This window comes from Amblyomma americanum, chromosome 1 (assembly GCF_052857255.1).
Source record: "Amblyomma americanum isolate KBUSLIRL-KWMA chromosome 1, ASM5285725v1, whole genome shotgun sequence".
In the NCBI taxonomy this organism is placed as follows: domain Eukaryota; kingdom Metazoa; phylum Arthropoda; class Arachnida; order Ixodida; family Ixodidae; genus Amblyomma; species Amblyomma americanum.
In genome coordinates, this window is record NC_135497.1 from 314664090 (window position 1) to 314677026 (window position 12937).

Below are 12937 nucleotides of genomic sequence, written 5' to 3' on the forward strand. Positions count from 1 at the left end.
ACATTGTTTATTATGTGTGAAGAAGGCTCCACTTTCGCGCATTACAGCTACAAGGTCGTGCCCCAGGGCGAAGTGCTCAGTCCTATTTTGTTTAATATAGCACTTATAAGACTACAGGAGTACCTACCTAATACCGTCCATATCTCTATGCATGCCGATGACATCTGCAGCTAGGCCTCCGGCGTGACGCGTCTCCAGGTGCGAGCAAGACTTCAGAGGGCAGCAACCATAACTTCCTCCTATCTCTGAGAGCAAGGTCTGAGCGTGTCAGCCGAGAAGTGCGCTATAGTGGCATTTACGCGCAAAAGTATGACTCGCTATCCGCTGACTATTGACGGCCATGTCATTGCCTATCGTGCATCTCGTCGTTCTTTTAGGAATTGCAACAGATCGAATTTATCATGAAGGCCGCATTGCAGCATTGTAAAGGAAATACTAATCTCTATCACTCACCTGCTCAGATTTCTTGGCGGCAATTTATGGGACTTGTTGTTTCTATCTATGCTGCAGCTCTAGAGAGCACTCTTTTTCGAATTTTTGCGGTATAGTGCAAAGCATTTGGGCTTGAGCACACTGAAACTACGCTGTTCCAAGTATACCAACGTGGCCGCACAAGATTGACAAAACTTACCAGACTTCTTTCTACTCGAATCAAATAATTATGACGTTCATGTTAAGAAATAGCTTCAAGTGAATAATAAATGCCATAAAAAGCACCGTTATACGTCAGTATAGCTTCTACACACGTTAAAACATTCTGTCCTATCAACAAAAGAACGCATTCCTGGGTGGCGACTCAACCTGCCGGCGCCCTGTACAGACCGGCTCAAGGTGATTAATACATGCGCATTTGAACATGTGCTTTTTTTCTTTGCGCAAATTTAAGCGTACGTAATATGCAGGTGTTCAGGTGAATGAGCGCAGCAACTTCCCTGCTATGAAGTACATGACTGGTAGTACCGATCGACACCCGGACTTGGCGCTTTACTAACACGGGCCATTTCCTAATGAGGTGTTTATATTCGATAAACCTATCAAGGCTAACTTAATTTTTCCCTTTTTATGCTGCTACGGACATCAATAAATTCCGCAACAGCACAATGCGTGTTACATGGGTAGGCAGAATCTGATTTCTTTCTTTTTTACTGACAACAGGCACGTCAGCGCATCTTTGTGACATGGATACTTAATGGGGATGATTATATCTGAGCATAGCTGCCACTGGCATATTTTTCAACATTAACTTGACCAGAAACACTCATCTTCTTATACTAAAACGGGCCATTTCCTAATGAGGGATTTATGTTCGATAAACCTATCAAGGCTAATTTATGGTGACTTCGAATCGCAGAGTTGGAGCACTTTGAGAGCAACGTTTTCTGCTCTTTTCGGAGCAACAGTATTCCAAACGAAGATCTGAGCCAAGGATCGCGTTTTCCAATCGTAGACAGGGAGCGGTTGCCGAGCCGAGATTGCTCCGTGGAGCAGTCGGGACTGCTCCGCCGAAATCGGCGGAGTCGACCGGAAGTTTGCGTGACGTCCTTTTTCAGCGGCGCTAGCGGCGCCGTGCATTTCCGGCAGCTTGTCGCGTCCGCCGAGCCGGCTCCTCTGCGCACTCCGTGGCAGGCGATCAACTTCGCACGCCGCTATGGGCACAAAAGTGAATCGTGCGAAAAGCGGGTAAGCGAAAGAAATAACGGGTACTTCCTCCAGCAGTTCGCGCCACCTACATGCTCTGGCCAGAGCAAGTGCAATAATAATTGTTTTTTTGGAGGGAAAGGAAATGGCGCAGTATTTGTCTCATATAGACCTCCTGCATGTTTGTAAACAAACGAGGTGGCGCTGCAGTCGCTAGCGAGCTCGTCGTAGGCAAAAGGTCGGGGAGTGGCGTCGCGGATAGCTGTTGAGCGCGGGTTTTCAAGGCTTGTAGGCGCGTTTCCAGTTTCTGCGAATCATAGCAATGGTCGATGCTTCCAACTTAGTAATTTGTTGAAGTACACGAGCTCGCGTTGGCCACGTGCGGCCTATAAAGAGAAATAGTTTGCCACTGTATTGTATATATGGTTAGTAGTAAACATGTAGAAAGCGTTCCTGCCGTTTATTTATGCGCTAGGCATTGAGTAAAACAAGTTTTGACACTCTGCACTAGTGTCACTGCACTAGTTTTGCACTCTGCACTAGGACAATAGTGAGGGGAAGCGCTGGCCTTGTTTCGTCGGAGCAGACATGCGCTCATCGTCTGCTGACATACGTACGTGTCGCGCTATGGGAAAAGGGGGAACAACGTCGTGTCCCTGATCTCCTGTCTCGCTTAGCGCTGTTTTTAGCCGCATGACCACGCACCAGCCAGGCCGACTTGTCCTCTTGTTAAGCTGGTCGATTTGGTGAAAATTTTTGATTTCTAGAATTATTTTCTTTCCTAGCCCTGAAGTCTAGTTTCGTGACGAAAATTTATAGCAAAATATTGAGTACACATTTATAAATTACGCTTTTTAGAATTGTGGTCGTAAAATATTGTGAGGTAATTTCTTTGATTTCAGTGCCGAATTTCTTTGACCAAAGCGGAAGCGAAGATGCCATAAACGAGGGAATAAACTTTAAGGTTCGTTTTGTGACCTCTCACAATTTCTCCGACTGGATCACTCACCTTCGTAATTCGCATGAAAATCAAATGATTTCATTTGTCGCAAACTATTCCTGAAACGTTGAGGAGCGTAATAAATCTCTCGATTTTTTTCCCTACACGTGCAATACTGTGTTAGTTATTTCTTGTAAGAAACATTTTCATGTAACTATGCATGCATAAGTACTGATCATATAGAAAAAGATCTAATCGCGTCATCGTACAGAACAGGGCTTTATGTACATGCTGGCATAAAAAACTGCGCACTATCTACTCAATTACTTGAGACCTTGGGGTGACTTGACGACGGTGTTAATTATAGTTACCCAGAACTGCACCAGGTATAGCTATAAATAAAAGGAATTACTGAAACTAGCGTAGGAATTTCATATTTGCACCAAGTTTAATTACATATCGCATGCATGAATAACGAAAATAATTTTCATTGAGGCGTCCCCTCTCAATCTCACCACGTGTCTGTTAGTAGCACGCCTGCGGCTGCTTCTTTCCAAACAAGCTTCGCGATCATGTACTACCTCATGAAACATGACACATGCATGATGCAATGAAAAAAGCATATGGCGTTTCGCACACCTAAGGTACGCTATTCTAAGCACACCAACGCGACCGCGCAAGATTGACACAACTTACCAGACTTCTTTCTACTCGAATGAAATAATTACGTCGTCATATCAAGAAACAGTTTCAAGTAAATATTAAATGTCATAAAACGCGCCATTAAAACATGGTGTGCTATTAACAAAAAACGCATTCCTTGGGGGCGAGTGAACCTGTCGGCGCCCCGTGCACTCCAGCTCAAGGTGATAAGTATGTGTGCAGCTGCATATGTCTTTTTTTCCTTCAGCAATTATCAGCCTACTATCCTGAAGTTCAGGTGAATGAACGCAGTAACTTGAATGCTAGTAAGTGCATTGAGTGGCAGTGCCTATCGACTCCCAGACTTCGCGCTTTACTACCGTGGCCCAATGCCTGTTAGCCAGTTTCCGAATGCGGCATTTATACGCGACCCGCCGCGGTGGCTCAGTGGTTAGGGCGCTCGACTACTGATCCGGAGTTCCTGGGTTCGAACCCGACCGCGTCGGCTGCGTTTATATGGAGGAAAAACGCTAAGGCGCCCGCGATCTGTGCGATGTCAGTGCACGTTAAAGATCCCCAGGTGGTCGAAATTATTCCGGAGCCCTCCACTACGGGCACCTCTTTCTTCCCTTCTTTCACTCCCTCCTTTATCCCTTCCCTTACGGCGCGGTTCAGGTGTCCAGCGATATATGAGACAGATATTGCGCCATTTCCTTTCCCCCAAAACCAATTATTATTATTATGCGCGAGAAATCTATCGAGGCTAATGTAATATTTTTATGCTACTACGCGGATCCAGCAGTGACGCAGCTGGTCAATACATGCTGCTTCTGCAGTGCACAAGCTTGAAGCAGCCGCCGGTAGCTGCGGCAGCTGCTACCGGCGGCTGCACAATGCATGTTACATGGGCCGGCAGAATCTCTTTTTCTTATTGACAACACCCACGCCACCTTATCTTTGTGGCATGGAGATGTAATTGGGATAATGTCTGAGGAAAGCTCTCACTGGCATATTTTTCAACATTAAGTTGATTTGAATCACTCAAATATTAAAGCAATCATTAACAACAAACCGGTGCATTGCAAAAAAATCCCAATAGACAGTCAGCAGAAGACGACATCATCCCACTGAATCACATAAGCAGCTCAAGGCGCTTTATCGTTACTATTTAATTGTACGCAAGTACATTTTTCCCGCAGGTGATTTTTCTAATTTAGGTTTTTTTGTACAGCGCTGCTACATCGACTTTTAAGTTAAACACAGTGTATATTTTGCGAAGTAGGGCAAAAAGGACAAATTACTGCGCCGAAAGCAGCAAAACTAGACGTTTTTTCTAGTTTTGTCGGCTGCCACCACGTGGCCTACGAGCTTGAGCGCCGGCGTGACATCACTCATGACGCCCCCAACGCCACCGCCGAAGAAAAACAAATATGGCCGCCGGCGAGTTGTCCTCGGGTGCTTGCGCGCTCTAGCGCGCTCGCTTTTTCAGTATTTTTACGTCGTTAAGCGAAGCTCGCCGACCGTGTGACTGTTGTGCCCGACCGTTGAGTGCCGCATGTATGTGTGGAAACGACCTGTTTGGTGTTTTCGGCGAAGTACACCTGACAGCAAGCGAAGGAAGCATTCTGCAATTGCGACGGTTCACGCCGAAGGAGGGCAGCGGAGCACTTCGTGTGTGAGTGGTTACTCAGGAGAAGAAAATGGATGAAAAGTGCGCCCTTGTGCGGTAACCGCATATCCGCTGCTCCCCAGGTGTTTTCTCTACCAGGCAACTAGTATCTGCGCGTTAAAAAGGAAGTAAAAAAACGGAGCCTGACCGCACCGTGCGGCGCGTACGTAACACGCCAAGACTTTCGTCTCGCGGAAAACTCGAGTGCAGTGCGCGAATAACGTGTGTCGAGTGATGACCGTGACAGCGGCTGCTACAGTGTGTGCGTATTGTTTGGGGTGCTTCTCGCTTCGGTAACAGCCTGGGCGAATGCTAGTCCTCGTGACGAAGTTGAGATGATTGTGTGCGCCGTATGTTCGTCCGTCGGATGCTGAGAGTCCGTGCCACTTATGGTGTGTGCCACAGTTGGGCGCGTCCATATGATTCACCCGTGTTTTTGAGGCGCATGTAAATTTTATCGGTGCCTCTTTTTTCTTAATTGGTGGGGGGGGGGCGAGATCTTGCTTGCTTTGAATTTTATTCGTGCTGTAAAGAAGCAGTCAGCGGATTTTAATTTTCACTCATGGTAGCCAGCAGCATTCGCAACTTTTGCGTGTGCATGACCCGTTTACGTCTGGCCCGTGGTGGTGGTGGTAGTGGTTTTATTAAAAATAATAGTAAAAAGGAAGGAAAAGATTTTTTGCTAGCCCCGGCATCTGCCATCGATACTGAAGCACCTGAGCTGTGGCAGCGGAAATAAAGGACAGCAGGCAGAATGGAGAAATGAAATGAAAGAGGTGAGGGGACAGGAATAGTGGACAAGGGAGAAGTAATATGTACAAACTATTTACACAATAAGAAATGTGTCCAGGTTGTGCGCGTGATTAGTTCATTTTAGAGGAATTAAATCACACGCGCACAGCACTGTGTAGGTTACAACTGGAGTGGGGCGTCCAGTTATTAATCGTTCAAGGTAGAACTCGTGGAGCGTTCGGTCACTGCGTGTAACTACCTGACGGAGAACAGACGGGACGTCAAGCCCGTGTGTTCGAGGAATGCACAGAGGCTCACCAAAGTTCGCTCACGAGTGCGCGCACTGCCCTGCGGCCACAATAGCGTCTTGATGGAGTCTGGTAGTATGCCCTGCGCCCTATAGGCCGCGAGCATATCGCGACGAGCATCGGCGAACGCGGAGCAGCGAAGGAGCAGATGTTCTAGTGTTTCCACTGCACCGCATTCGTCACACACATCACTCGTCGCGATTCCGTGACGCACCCGTCGTTCCCCGGGCCACACGGAGCCAATGCGCGCGGAGGATCATTGCACGTTGTGACCGTGTAAGTGCGCGACAGCCGGTGACACTGTCGTTGCGCTCACCTCCCGCGATGCGTGGGTCGGGGTGCTGCTTTCGGAGATGGTCGTGAATGGCCGCACGCACGTCCTCCAGCGCAAGGGGCAGATCGCAGCAGGTAGTTGGTGTGCAGCGGTCGCGAGGTCGTCAGCTTCTTCGTTGCCGGCGATGCCGCAGTGACCGGGCACCCACTGTGCACGCACGGCACAACCTCTCTGCGCGAGGAGCTCGATGCGCGAGCGAATTTCCCGCACTAGTGGGGTACCGCGGCCGTTAGATTGCAGGCGGCTGACGGCGGCGCGGAAGTCGCACAGCAGAGCACTCCTGGTCGGCGGAGGGCCGAGGGTGAGCAGCAGGTCCAGCCCGAGCCGGATCCCCATCAACTCCGCCGTGGTGGAGGAGCCCAGGAAGGTTGCGTGTTGCTGGCTGTTCAGTCGCAGGGCCGGGATGGTGGCCGCCGCAGCAAGGGAGCAGCTGTCGCGGGCCACTGAGCCGTCGGTGTACACGAGGAGATTGTCCTGGAGCTCCTCGTGTATGACGGCTAAGGCCAGCTGCTGCACAGCGCAGAGGGGTGTGCTCCGCTTTCCAGCGATGCCGACGATCTCTCGCTGTACCTCCGAGGCAGCAGGCCAGGGCGCGCAGGAGCCGTAGGGGGGTGGGCCTTGGGTCAATTGCTCATACTCGAGCAGCGCCGCGCCCATTCGTAAGCGCGGGTGCCAGCGCATACGCTGCAGCAGCGAGCCGCCGTCCGGTGCGCGGTGAAGCCGGTCGATGTGATTCAGTGCCCTGCGCGCTGCTTGGAGCTCAAGGGGCCACGCTCCTGCCTCGGCCAACGTTGCGGCGCACTGCGAGTTTTTGGGCAGGCCTAGGCACACGCGCAGGGACTTGCGGTGCTGAAGCTCGAGCTTCTTCCAGCACGGCTTGCGCACCGTGACGAGCGGCAGCGCATAGAGCACCGCCCCCAAAGCTGCGGCATTGTATAGACGCAGCGCGGCTTGCTGGGAGATGCCCTGGCCTCGAGCGGTGAGCTTGTGCACGGCGGCGGTGATCCTCTTCATCTGCAGACAGGCCTTGGTCGCCGCGGGGCGGAAGGAAAGGCGCCAGTCGATGTCCAGGCCAAGGTACGGCACCGATTTACGCCAAGGAATCGGAGTCCCGTCCAGTGACAGTGGAGCAAGGTGCGCGCGCGAGCGCGAAACGCAGGCCATGGCCACCGATTTGTCCGCGCTCAGCGACAGACCAAGGCCGCGCAATCTTACATCGATTGCGGTCAGAGCTCCCTGAAGGCACCCCCGCACGCGGAACGCCTCGCCCGGTGGTCCCCGGCACCACAGAGCTATGACGTCTGCATATATGGACATGTACACATGGTGTCGCCCGCTCGTGGGGAGGGAGGCCGGCACCACCGACATGGCCACATTAAACAGAAATGGTGATGGGACAGAGCCCTGCAGCACGCCCATGTCGACCGGGCGAGGGTTGGAGAGCTTACCCCCTACTCGTACGAGCATGGTGCGCCCGCTCAGGAAGCCATGAACGCATCGCAAAAGGCGCCCGCTCACACCGGCCCCCTCAAGCACCGCGAGAATTGGTGCGCGGTGAACGTTGTCAAAAGCGCCCGAGACGTCCAGTAGCAGCAGCAGCACGACCTGGCCCGCTGCCCTGGCATGCTCCAGCGCTGTAACAACGTCCGATATAGAATCAGCCGTGCACCGCATCCCACGGAAACCCGTCTGCCGCTCGTCAAACAAATCAGCCTCCGCAGCCCGCTCGTTCAGACGCTGCAACGCCATATGCTCCATGAGCTTACCTGCCGCCGATGTTAATGCCACTGGCCGGTATCCCCTCAGCTCCGTAGGTGGGCGCCCTGCCTTTCGGATGGGACAAACGACCGCGGTTCGCCAATCCTCCGGTAGCTCCCCGCGTTCCCACACCAGGTTGATCTTCTGCAGGAGGATCTGTCGTTGCTGCGCATCCAGGTTTCGCAGCATTTGGTATGTCACCCCGTACGGTCCGGGCGCCGAGCGGAGGCGGCAGCGCTGCAGCGCATTGTTCAATTCCGCCGCGGTGAACGGCGCATCACATGGACCTTCCGAGGCGACGGGCGAGGGACTGGCGTCGCTTCTGGGGCTCTCAGGAGCAGTTATGATAGCGGCGTTTGCGGGGCTGGGCGGCGCGAACCGATCGGCAAACCGCTCTGCCAATTCTACAAAGCTGAGACCGCTGGAGATTGCGAGGGCGGCCAGCGGTTGACGGTTTGCCTGTGGTTCGGTGATGCGCCGCAGGGTGTCAAACAGTCTCCGCGAGCTGACAACTTCCTCCATCCGTTGGCATAGTGAAGCCCACTGCCGGCGGTATAGCTTGTTGGCGTGGCGGCGCGCTGCTGCGACCAAGCGGTTGTAGACAGTCCAGTCGGCGGCTCTGTCTGTCCGTCGCGCCCGTCGCTCTGCGCGATCTCTCTTCTCGCGCAGATTGAGCAGCTTCATATCAGGTGTGGGCTGCCCTGCCCTTACCTCTGCTCGTTGGGTGGCTGCGAGAGCGCTTCGGACTAGACTTGAAAAGAAATCTGCGCCAGTGGCCACCGCCTCGTCGACCGCCCGCCTGAACGCACTCCAATTAGTAATGGAGTAGGCACGTTTGGGGCGCGCCTCCATCGCAGTGGGTTCAATTAGGATGGAGTAATGATCCGAGCCCCAGAGAGATCGTGATCGGCGCCATGTCGCCTCGATGCCTCTGGATGCGAAGGCAACGTAGATGCAGGAGCCGGTTGCTCCGCGTCGTCGAAAGGCGGGCTCGCCGGTGTTCAAGGGGGGGGAGTCCCAGCTGCGTTGCTGCGTCGTGCAGGTCGTCTCCACGCGCGGAGTGGTGCGCACTGCCCCACGCACTATGGTGGGCGTTAAAATCACCACAGATGATTTGGCGCGGGGCACAGCACGGAGACACAGCACGAAAACACAGCGCGTTCCACGCGACAGCTGGACGCACATAAGCACTGGCCACCGACGTGTCAACACCACCGACGCGCACTATCACCACCACGCACTCCTGGGCGTTAGATGTCGCCGCCGCCGAGCCGACGAGGGTGTGCTGGACGTCCTGCCGCACATATATCGCGCACCTTGATTTCCCGGGGCGATGAGATGTGACACAACAGGGCACTGCAGCACAGGTGGGTTCCTCGCACGTGGTGGCTGAGTGGTAGCCAATGTAGCCAGGTAGCCGCATCTGGGGCTCCCCGTCATGTGAACGTACGTACGTCTCCTGCAGCGCGATAACTTCCGGCGAATCCTGTGCGATGCGAACTCGCATTTCGGCGTACCGCGCCGCAAGCGAGCGCACGTTCCACTGCAGGATGGATGGTATGCGGAGTCCGGCGGCTAGCCATCATGCTGGCTTATCTGTGCGGGAGCACCCGCAGCTTCAAAGCAAGCCCGGTGTCCATCGGTGCCCTCCGGGAAAAGTGCGCTGAGGGCGCGCAACACCAGCTTTAGGCGCGCGATCTCCTCGTCCCGTGCGTCAGGGGGCTGGCCGTGAGAAGCGGCCGCAGGCTCGGGCCGCGCTGTACGAGACGCCGGGCAACCGGATCGCCGCTGCCGCTGCCGGCGCTGCCGTTGCTTCTGTGTCTGCTGCTGCTGCTGCTGCTGGGGTGTTCCCCTGACGACCTGCGCATAAGAAAGAGCGCGCGGCGTCTGCTGATGTTGCTGGGCTGGGGCCGCTGTCTCAGCCTGGACGACGGCTCGGACAACCCGCCTGGACATCGGGGCCATGGCCCGTTGTACCGGCATAAACGCTGGTAAATGACATGCAAAGCTAGCCACCTGTGAAGGAAGGCAGAGTGCGAGGTGCAGACGCTATTCAGGAGGCTCTGACAAAGCAGCAACATTTTGTTTATAATTGGTTTTTGGGGGAAAGGAAATGGCGCAGTATCTGTCTCAGGTATCTTTGGACACCTGAACCGCGCCGTAAGGGAAGGGTTTTGATCAGTGTTTCTGAGCATAGGCAGATACTTTCAAGTTTTCTTCTCTACTGACGCAAGCAGCTGCTTTATGATGGGGATACTCCCCATGTCAGGTTTGCTGTAAAGAAGTTTTCTCTCCTTGCTTTCCTGCAATTTTTTATCTCTAGAATCACAGAAATTTAAGCACTTGTTTTCTCTGTGCATTCTTCGTCCAATAATTGCTTTGCATTTTTCTATGAGAGCAGCCTCTTGCTCTAGTTCTCTATAAATATTTTGACTTCATGCACTGCAGTAACACTGTTTTATGTGTGCCCTGTTGCATGGAAAGTCTTTAATGCAAATAAAATTTGTAATAAACTAGTTTGTTTCAAGATTGTAAATGCTGCGCACTGTTGTCCTTCATACCTTGTACACCATGTTGCAGAGGAATGCCTGGAGGATAATTACTGGAGTCTAGATTTAAGACATTTGGACTTTGTTAACTAGAGCTTATGTTGTTTTGCTAGTGACTATTTATTAATGAAATAAAGGTAAATAACAATGGAAGGAAAACATGTAGCTAGCCATGGCATCTACAATCGAAACCCGAAGCACCTTAGCTGCGGCTCGCGGGAACAAAAGGACGGAGAGGGAAAGAAAGGGGGGAGTTATAGTAAGAAAAGATAGCGTTAGGGCTACAATATACACCATGTACAAATGCAAGATGTAGAGTTTAACAGTGCAGATGGTGGTTGGTGGCATAATTTTTTGCACATACCTCTCCAGGAGACCACAATTAAGTGTGACACAGATGTAACACACATTTGTAGTAAGATCAAGCTCTGTTTGCTATGTTGAACTGAACTTTGCAAAGCAACGCATGCTAGGAGAGACCGTAACGGATGGGCGCAGGTTGAACTCGTGCACTTGCGTTCCTTAAGTGTCTGCATACATTGCATTGGACACAGGCAAGGTCAGTTAACCGAGAAGACTATTATTGCAGTATATTGACTCTGCAAAAGTTTGTCAGTCTCCCAGTCGTGCATGTGTTTTGAAGCAAACAGCACAGGTTTGACAACTGAATAGCTGCAGTGCCTTTCTGCCTGTAGCAAATTTTGGCGCACACAATTTCAATTTTGATGGCTAAATGACAGTGCAAAGTGACATTGATGGCCACTTTATTCAATGGTTCAACTGATGCCAGTGGCTGTCTTTTCCAGTGTGCGACATTAAATGTGTTAATTGTGCTGGTATCTACATGTGCAAGGGCACCGGCTAGCTAGCTGAAAGGAGCGCACAAAGATCACTTTTATTCTCGCTGGTAGGTTCGTTATATAAGTGACATGCATCTTGCTTTGGAAACCTCGCACTTGAATGATGCACAAGTTGTTCAGTATTTTGTCAAGAGATGCAGGTAGAATGTATTGTGCGCCCTTGATTCACGGGAGCCGTTGCTACATTTGCTTCTATTGCTCCTTTGGCCGGATCTTCGTTTATTCTGCAGGGGTCGCCATTTCCCTTACTGTTTTCACGCGAAGCAATTTTGTGCCGGTGAATCGAGTTCTTTCCAATGCCACTTCTGCTTCTAGAATCATTGGTTGCTGTCTCAAAATTGCAGACTTATCGAAGCAGGGCAACCTGGACCCTCCATTGATGCATGCTGCCCCAGTGCTTTAAACCGGCCCCATCTGCTATCTCCGACACTTTCGTCTCTTCCTTCCCCACTGCAGACCAACAAACTATGCCCCGCAACTGTCATAGTGCTCTTTGGAAAAAGGACACAAGCGGACACCTGGCTGCCTTGTGGTCTGGAGTGACTTCTTGCGCGTTGGTGGCGATCCGATTCCGGTGTTACAGGCTATGTGACATAAATCCGAAACTAAGAGGCAGAAAGTGGGCTTCAGTTCAATGTTTTCAGAAAAGCAAATTGGTATGTGTGGCATTCAATGCAATGTACTTTCTTCTAGGGAAAAAAATAAAATGTACCAACACAAACAGAAGCAGAAGCTGAAGAATTTCAGGCCTTTATTCTGACAACTACACACTCTTTTTCGCTGAAATTGGTAGTAACAGCTTTTGCGTTATTGTAGCACGCTTATAGCTTTTGTGTTGTTTTAGACCTGACCCAATTCTGCCCACTTGTTGGCCCGGCCGGGCAGGCGAGAGCTTCCTCAGGCTCAGGCTAGCAGGAGTGTCTAAACCGCAGACCCGAGCACAAGTGGTTTGGCCAAATGGAAAGTAGGTGAGCTAGCAGTTGGGTCTTCACCTCAGTTCTGGTGGTCAGATCCACTGTATGTGCAGCAATAATGGGCAATAACAATTCATACATAAGGAATTGGTCATTCTCTGCATTCATATATCCCTGGCAGTCTTCGTACCATTTCTGATGGCAGGTGTTGCCATCGGTCGGATTTGGTTGCATGGGATGGGTTGCGAAACTGGTTGTTCTTCCCGAACAGCCTCTCACTATTAATTGAGCTGCCACCTGACACTGTGAGCAGCATGCCAAAAACAGGCATAAGGCAGATAGGCAAGGATAAATGAGAAGTACCAGTATAAGTGCAAGCACACTAAAATGCTCCTACCGACACACACATAATTTTGTTGTACTGGAAAAGAAGCTACGAGTGGAAGGTGATGACTTTGACAAATGTATGCTTTTCGCGCTCACGAGCCAACCACCCACGTCTAGATGCTGTGGCCTAGCGCTCCTATATGTGTCACTATATTCTGCGACATGTTCCGCATGTTAGGTGTCCTTCGTACACTTCCTTTTCACCT